This window comes from Camellia sinensis, chromosome 14 (assembly GCF_055761805.1).
Source record: "Camellia sinensis isolate YWXY chromosome 14, ASM5576180v1, whole genome shotgun sequence".
In the NCBI taxonomy this organism is placed as follows: domain Eukaryota; kingdom Viridiplantae; phylum Streptophyta; class Magnoliopsida; order Ericales; family Theaceae; genus Camellia; species Camellia sinensis.
This window is the reverse complement of record NC_138974.1, coordinates 60,842,770-60,851,924: the sequence shown is the minus strand read 5'-3', so window position 1 is coordinate 60,851,924 and position 9,155 is coordinate 60,842,770. Positions and strand designations below refer to the sequence as shown.

Here is a 9,155-nt window from a genome sequence, read left to right as displayed (position 1 = left end):
CTTACCCCAAAAAGGAACCCAAATTTTTATTTTATTTTATTTTTAAAATAAATACAAAGGGGGAGCCTCTTCCTAAGAACTATATGCACCCATCTCACCCAACCATGTATATGGAGCATTTTTTAGTTAATTAACAATAATAGGGAGTTAGAAAAAGTAGTTCAAAAAAATGGTCAAAAATAAAACAATGTGTGGATTTGATTTATTTTAAATATGACCCATATTACATTAAATATTGATTTAACATTATACATACACACACCATTTTCTAGCTTATTTTGTCTATTCTCCCTAACTTTTTTCTTTTCAAGTTACTTCCTCAAGGCTTTTTTAGTTGCTACTTAGATCTTCAATTCATCGGTTTCAAAATACTTACAATTATTAAATTATGATTTAAAATTTTTAAAATGTCAAAATTTATAAATGATATAATGATTATAATTATTTTGGGACTAAAAAAATACAAAAAGACAAAGCCATTGGAAAGTAGGTTTGGGGTTATTTTAGTCTCAAAATACAAAATAGACTTTTTAGTCTAATAAGGTAAAATATCACATCTAACCCATAATCATTACATTCTTTTTCTTATAAAAAATTAAAAAAGTCAAAAGTCCTTCCCAAACCAGACTTTTTAACCCTGAGCTAAAATAACAAAAAAAATCAAAAAGCCAACCCACTTCCCAAACCAAGCCCAAATAGGCTATAGAAAAATAATTTGGAGCTCTAATAAAGGAGCTCTAACGGGAGTGGATCCCACTGTGATGTGATATTTTGGTTTTGATTTGATTTGATTTTTATTTTTTTTAGTCCCTGTCACATTAGAGTTCCATTAGAGCTCTAAAATTAAAAGGATGTATCATTGCTCAAAAAGTCTAAAAACAAAAACCAAACGAGGTTAAAAAAATTAAGCTAAAAAAGTCATAATATAAAAAAAATTAACTACCGTAATCAATGCCAAACAAAATTATAAACTTTATGCGAACAGTAGTATATGGTTTCATGTGGATATGGAGCATATTCGAGTGGATGCACATGGTTGGGGCTGGGGTGTCTCGTTGTAACTTTCCTATCTGAACCTAAACACACAAAACTATCTGTTTGATTTACTTTTAGAATTATGATTTGAGCGTGAAATTTTATTTTAAGTTTTAAATTATTAAATCATATTTTGAAAAGAAAATATTTATTTGATTATGAATTTTAAAAATAGTTTTGGAATGATTTGTAATTTTTTTTTTTGATTGATTAATATATAAAATGTGAGAGGAGAGATGAGAGAAAAAATAATTGATTGATTGAATAATAATAAAATAAAAAAAGAGAAGAGAATAATTTTGAAAGTAATTTTAAATTATATTTTAAAACTATGTTTAATTAATATGTTTTATTTAAATCATAATTTAAAAACAAAATTAAATTTTAAAAAGTAAACCAAATGCTACCTATGGCTTTGTCCCCCAACAAAACTGCATGAGTGGAGAAAATTATGTTTACTGTTTTGGTCAAACAAAACCTTAATCCATTCCACATGTCGTATTTCAAGAGAGATCAACCTAACGTAGTCGGCAATGTACAAACTATTACTCGTATATGTATAAAATAAATAATTTTTTTTTAATACATTCAACTTGTTGAGTTTCGTATTTGAATTATGAATTTAAATAAAAACTTAAGAAAGAAAATGTTAATGGAAGGAAAAAGATAGCCCAATGAAATAATATGCATTTTAGGTGACTCGCAATTTATTTAAATGGAAAATTGGGATAAATTTTTCCAAATGCCCTTCAAATGCCTGATGTGAGGTTGACGTAAATATTTTCCATATATTTTTAAAATATAATTTATAGTCGTTGACTAAATTGGATTAATATATGAAATGTAGGAATGCGATTATTGTAAAATAAGGATTATTTGGATAATTTATATCTTATTAAGAAACAAGTATTTTATTTAGAGAAAAACTCATATAATTAGACACAACTTTTGGCATGAATGTAAAACACATAAAAAATAAAATAAAATAAAACTCACTTCGTATATATATACATTCAAATGAACAATAATATATCTCTATAATTTTTGAGCTCTAATAATGTAATAGAGAATAAAAAAAATAAAACAAAAATCAAAACATCACACCATAACGAGATCCACAAACTCATTAGAACTCCTTTATTAAAATTTCCAATTATTTTTCTATTCAAATTTGTGGTAATAGAATTTTCCTTTCAGATTATGTGGAACAGTTTTTTCTCAAACAATTAATATATATAAAAAAAGAAATCCGCTCCTCCACAAAACAAAGCCAATTTCACCTAGTCTTTGGCACATCCATTAGCCAATAGAAAGAAGTGACTCATGTGTGGTCTTCCACACGTACCCCCAACTCTTTATAAATAGGCTTGTACCATTTCCCTTCCCTTCCCCACCATGTGGTGAGAGCTCTGAAAATATTAAAATAGTTTTGTTTTGCTTTGCTTTGCTTTGCTTTGCTTTGCTTGGCTTGGCTTGGCTTTGCTTTCCTTAGCAGAGTTCAAAATAAGTCCTCCATGATCTTCAACTATATACAGTATAGGAGAATCTGTAAAGCTCAGGAGGGATAGCGCCATAGACAATGATGATGGTGGTGGTGGTGGTGGTGGTGGTGTGTGGTAGTTGTTCTGCTAAGGCTTTGTTTGGTTGTGGTTTTATTTATGTCTGTCAGTGGCGCTATCTATCCTGAGTTTCACGGGTTCTTCTTACTATCTCTCTTCTCTGGTGCAGTTTCAGCCTCATTAAAATCATCTGGGTATGTACTATTATCTACTTTTTATGAGATATAAATCTTGGTTTGCTTTCGCTCTACTATATGATATATGATTTTATGATCGAACTTTTCAGACAAGATCATGATCTGATAGGTTACATCCTCTACAAGAGTTTAAATCTGGATAACGAAAGACTTTCTGACTAAAATTCTAGAACCTAGTTTTTTTGTGAAAGTACCATGTGGGATTTGATCTTTCATATCAGTCATAAGTTCGCAACCAATGATTAATTCTCATGTTACTACTCTTGTTCTACTTATGAGTTTCCTTTTTTACCAAAATTGTATGGTCTTCTCACTTTAGTACTCTTTTTGTTTTTTGGTTTGATTTCTCTGATAAAATCAAAGCCACATATATTACATCTATATTTCTTCTCGCATTACTCTAGTCCTGTATTTGATCTGGATTACTGTAATTTTATACCACAAATGAGACATACAAATTTATAATGCATGGGATTAAGGATCTTCTATCTTTCAATTTTTTTTTTATATCTCATTGTTCATTGTTTTTCTAATTATTAGATTATGTAAAAATTTAGAGACATAAGTGAATCTCCTTACATAAATTAATAACTAAGAGTGCATCAAAATAAGAGAGAAATAATCCCGATGCTGATATTATAATAGGAATTAAATTTTTTAGCCAAAATCAAGATCTAGTTCTTAATTCATGATAGGAAAATTATACAATAATTTCATAGTACAATCTCCTTTTCTTTTTCTTACTTTGATCTCATTTATTTTTATTTATTTTTTATTTTTTATTTACGGATACGGTTTCGCTTCTTCATGTATGTTCATTTTTCTTCATCATCTCATCAAGATAATATGGTTTTGTTGTCTCTCTCTCTCTCTCTTTCTCTCTCTCGATTCAATTTCTTTTCTTGAGACTTACCCCCAAAAAACTTTTATTTGGCACTGAAAGAAAGATGGGTTGTTGGGATAATTTAATTATGCGCTGAGAAAAATATTTATAAAATTATTCAGAATTTCAAGTGTAAATAAAATTTTATTTGAGTGTAATTCATTCCGTAGAAATACCAATGGAGGTGTGGGGAGACAGATATTAATGGCAATCAGTCCTCTCCAGAGAGGAGAGTTAGGTTAGGGTTTTCATGCTGTTGAAATAAATTGTTGCAGGCTTTTTAAATAATGGAAAATTTACTCTAATAATATTAGAAATTTAAAATTTTTACTTCCAATTTTAAGAATTGTTTGGGATATTATATATTTTGACTTTTTATGAAGTATGAGTTAGGTTTGAAATGATGTGTTAGAGAGATATGTAACTGAAATAAAATGATGTAATTTAAATAAAATAGTGACTTTTAACTTGTTAACTTTTTTAAGAGATGTCAAACCTAAGCTTACTCACAAACATCAATGTTTATCTCATATTCATTCATACTTGAATCAATTTAATTTTTATTATTCTGATTAAAAAATATTTAATTTTTATTACACAAATACATTAAAAAAATATGAAATAATTATTTTGCGATTAATAACTGTGGATGTTGACCCTCTCTTTTCCAACTTCGTTTGGGTCACGTCTTCGTCTCTTTCTTCGAAACTATTTAATTATTATTCCATCCTCATCATTATCACTCCTATTTATGAGTTAAAAATTGATGTAATCTCCATTTACTGCCCTTTCTCTTTTTTTCCCATTTTTTAACAAGGAAAATAAAGATGTATTATCACTGTCTCGATAGATTTAGACTTTGCAGTAATTGGTTATTGGCCTGATTTACCTAAATATATAAAAAGGAACTCAGCACGAATATATTAAAGTAGTGTTTGGTCACGTTTACATTTTTAGTTTAAATTTATAAAAATTTTATAAATTAATTTTTATTTATTTTTTAAAAAATATAAATTATAAACACGTTTGATTTAAATAAAATATTTAAAAAAATTAAAAAATATAAATAAAAAAATATGTTTGTTTAAGTTTAAAATATTTATATTTATTTTTATTATTTATGATAATAGAATCACACATTATAATTAAAAAAAATTAATTAGAAAAAAAATTATTTAAAAAAAATTGAAAAAAAATTTAATTGGGAAAAAAATATTTGGAAAAAAAATTAATTGAAAAAAAAAATTAAAAACTGAAAACATAAATATATTTTTTGAGTTTATTTTTTTTTCTCAAATTTATAAATTGAGACAACTATTTATAAATTAAAAAAATTATTAAATAAGTTTTTATGACAAATTTTTAAATTTTTATAAATATAAACTGAAAATAGAATAATTACCAACCAGACCCTAATAAAATTAATTCAATTATACGTCACAAACAAATCTAAATTCAATTAAAATATAAAACAAGGCCTTCAAAATAAATGATTAAAATTACCTAACATTTCGCTATCTACTCCCCTTTCTTAGATTCAGAATTTTAAATTCCTCAACTGTCATTCCATCGTCTATATCTATACTATATATTAATGGAACAATTTACTTATCAGTGGGATTGGGAAATTATACTAGAAATCAGTGAGAACTTTTTTATAATTACAAGATAAATAAATAAATAAATAAAATAATTTTAATTACAAAGGTGGGGAATTGTTGTACCACGCGCCAACTCATCACTCATCACCCTCTTTCTTCTGTCTTATGTCTTCGTCTATCCCCTTCGCTTCTCTCTCCTTCTCCCTCTCCGTCTCTCCCTTGCTTCCTTCCCAACCATAACCGTTCTTTCTCACTTTTCTCTTTCTTTCTTCTTTTTTTTCTTTTTTCTTTTGTTTTCAGTTATTTAAAAAATATATATGTATAAATTTTAATATATAAATTTAATTTTTATAAAATTAAAATCATTGAAAAGATATTAATGATATTTTTTAAATCGGACTAACATTAAATATATAATTTTAAAATTTAAAATAAATAAAAATTACATAACTAAAATATAATTAAAGTTGGTATGAATAATAAAAATATCTGAACTTACTTAAATAAAAAAAATATTATTTAACTCTCTAAGTAAAAATGTAAAAATTAAAATAATACAATTATGCTGAGTGCAAATGATAAAAAAAATAAATTAAAAAAAAATTAAATAACACTCTGTTTTGTTGTATGTGAAGTAGTTCAACAAAAATAATTAGAAAAAATATTAACTAAAATTATACAATTAAAAATAAAAATAAAAATAAAAATATTCAAGCACCAAACATTAAAAAAAAAATTTGTTCAAAAAAAGATAGAATCATATGGAAATGAAAATGATTTTTTACCAAAACTATTTTTAATGGGACATTTATACACAAATCTTAATTTATGAACTTATATTTCATTAAGTCATAGATTAACGTTGGCTAGCGTTGTAAATATATAAATCTACTTAACTTAACTGACGAAATGGTCTTTGATAGAGTCACCTAGAGAATAAAGATTCATGTTGCCGGTCTCATTTGATGAGACTTAAGACTTAGATTGGTTTGGTTTATATTTCATTAAGTCCTAACTAAGATTTTTTGGACCTTCCAACCTCATTAAATTTTGAATTTGGAGTTGCCTTTCAAACAATAATGTTTCATCATTTATGATTACTTATAAAGGAACATGATGATTTACTATTTATTTTGATTTTTAAAACTTTAAAATATCAACTTTCAAATTGAAAAAAAATTAAAAATTATGTGCAAAAAAAATAAAATTTATTGTTATTATTATTTTTTTCTTTTGCAAGATTGAAAATTTAATGTCTTTAAAGGAATTGAAAAAAAAATTAAAATGAAAAAATTGATAATATATTCAGTTTCAAAACTAGAAAAAGCTGTTAATGTTTTCCATATTATTGGATAGTTTTATCAAACAAACCAATAAGTAGAAGGACCAAAATATTTAATCTCATACTCTGTTTTTTTATCAGTTAGTGAAACAGTTATTTAGAATATTACTATGCAAAATTAATAATGTTCTTAATTTTAAAAATTAGGAAAAAAAAATTGATAATATTTTTAATTTTACTAAATACGATTGATTCAAAAAAATCTTTAATAAAACTTAAAATACCATAACATTTGTAAATAAGATTTTTAGATAATTAACTTATTTTTAATTTTTTAAAAAAAATAACAAAAAATTTAAAGATTCAACCAAATATTAATATTTCAACTTTAACTAAAGTTACGTCCTCAAAAAACTTTAAAAGTAGTTACAAAAACTAGTTTTAAAAAATTAATTGCACAGTATATTTTAATTTTATAAATAATTATAAAAAAATAGCAAAAAATTAGTTTAAAAAAAAAGAAGAATTCACAGGTTCGTTTGGGAAGTGGGTTGGCTTTTTGATTTTGTGGCTTTTTTGGCTATTTTAGCATGGGAACGGATCGTCGGTCGCCCTCCCCTGTAGCCATCCCCTGTCGCCCCCAAAACGACGTCGTTTTGGGGGCGAATTTTCAAAAAAAAAAAAACGCAGAAGAGGGAGGAAGGAGAGGAAGACAGAGGGAGGAGGGAGGAGGGAGGAGGGAGGAGGAGGAGGAGGAGAGGAGGGGCCGGACTGGAGGGGGCCTTACATACAGGGGAGGAGGCGGAGGAGGTGGAGACGGTCGGAGGCGGAGGCGACGGTGGTCGCAGGTGCTGCGACGAGGTGGGACGGTGGCTGCGACGGCGGCTGCGACGGCTGCGATGGACGAGGACGGCGAGCTCACAGCCTCCGGATCCTCCTCCTCCCTCCTTCCTCCCTCTCCCTCTTCCTCGCCTTCCTCCCTCTCCCTCTTCCTCTCCTTCCTCCCTCTTCTCTGCGTTTTTTTTTTGAAAATTTGCCCCCAAAACGACGTCGTTTTGGGGGCGACAGGGGATGGCGACAGGAAAGGACGACGGGTGATCCGGATTCATTTTAGCATGGGCTAAAAATCTTGGTTTGGGAAGGGCTTTTTGGCTTTTTGACTTTTTTGACTTTTTTTGTGAGAGAAGAGTGTAATGATTATGGGTTAAATGTGATGTTTTGTTTGTTGTGGCTAAAATAGTCTATTTTATCCTTTGTGGCTATTTTAGCCACAAACCATCTTGCCAAACGTTAATATATTTCAACTTTAAAAATATTTTTGTGGGGTACAAGCTCAATTTGTATGGGGGTATAGGTAGGGTTGAGTAAAGAATCCGTGAAATCTGTAATCTAATTCAGTCTAGTCTAATCCGGTAGGTTTGGATTGATTTCTTCAATCCGAGATTTGGTTCTAGATTGAAAAATTAAAAATTCGTAATCCACGATTCTAGATTGAACCCACGGTACTAGATTGGAACCGATCCGGACCGTATACAAATAGCCTATATTTATATTATACACCCTCCTACATAGTATCTTCTATTATTTCATATAAAATTTAAACCCAAATCTCAACCCGCATAGTATCTTTTTTTATTGCTTTTGTTTTCTTGATTTTTAATTTTAATTTGTAATGGTCTAAATATTTATGGTGAAACTAGTTTTTTTATGATTGTTTAAATTCTAGAACAGTATGTCACTATTATGGAAAGACATGTTGGAAAAATGGTTTATATAGGCATATTTTGGGCCGACTTTGAGTCAAAAATTGAGTGGGCCCCGAACGTCTTTTGGGGCGGGTCCGAAGAGGTGAAGTGTTCCTTACTGCATGGCAAGTCACACGGTGAAGACGGTTCGTTAAAACCATTTATAAGTGAATGGGAACATAACGTTGTTTTCGGGTTCGTGGAATGAACATTTAAAGTTTTAATGTGGGTTTCCTTTTGAGGCTTGTCTCACATTGAAACTTTAAGAGAGTTTTGTTGAGTTTATAAGCTCTAGCCTACAATACTTGGGTTGGGCCCCAAGGGGCACCCCAAGTTTGTAGAAGGGAGGAGTTATGGATAACGTGAACCTTAACCCACACCACCACACGTGCGCTCGCTGGCGACGGCGGCGGCCGTCTAGCCGAGCCATGCCGGGCGCGGTTGTGGGTCGGGTCGGTTTTAACATTAATTTTTTGGACAAAAATTATTTAAATTTTTTCCAAATTTCTTGCGGGAAAAATTAATTTAATGTTTGCATCTTTATAATTTGAATTTGAATTCAAATTTTAGTCCAAAATTTTGTGTCTACTACAGTTCAAATTCCATACAAAATCTGCGAAACAGATTCATTACAAAAATTGCCGGACAGTTACAGTTTGATACAGTAACTGTATCTGTTAGTTACAAGATCAAATCTGTCCATTTTTGTGCAGCAGTTACAGACAGATTTGTTTGAATTTCAAACAGTATCTGTTCAGTTTAAACTAACATCTGTTCATTCAAATTGTGGTACTTGTTCGGACAGCAGCTTTGCCTATAAATACCAACACTCCAGCAGTGTTAGAGTATCCCG

General features: G+C 29.2%; 1 long non-coding RNA gene across 1 annotated transcript; it reads left to right on the top strand.

Annotated features, from left to right (window-relative positions):
- The first annotated feature begins 2,277 nt into the window (after positions 1-2,277).
- LOC145807490 (uncharacterized) lies at positions 2,278-3,260 on the top strand. The gene is made up of 2 exons (XR_014350627.1): positions 2,278-2,788; positions 2,881-3,260. It is a non-coding gene; the product is annotated as an uncharacterized LOC145807490 (long non-coding RNA).
- The last annotated feature ends 5,895 nt before the right edge of the window (positions 3,261-9,155 follow it).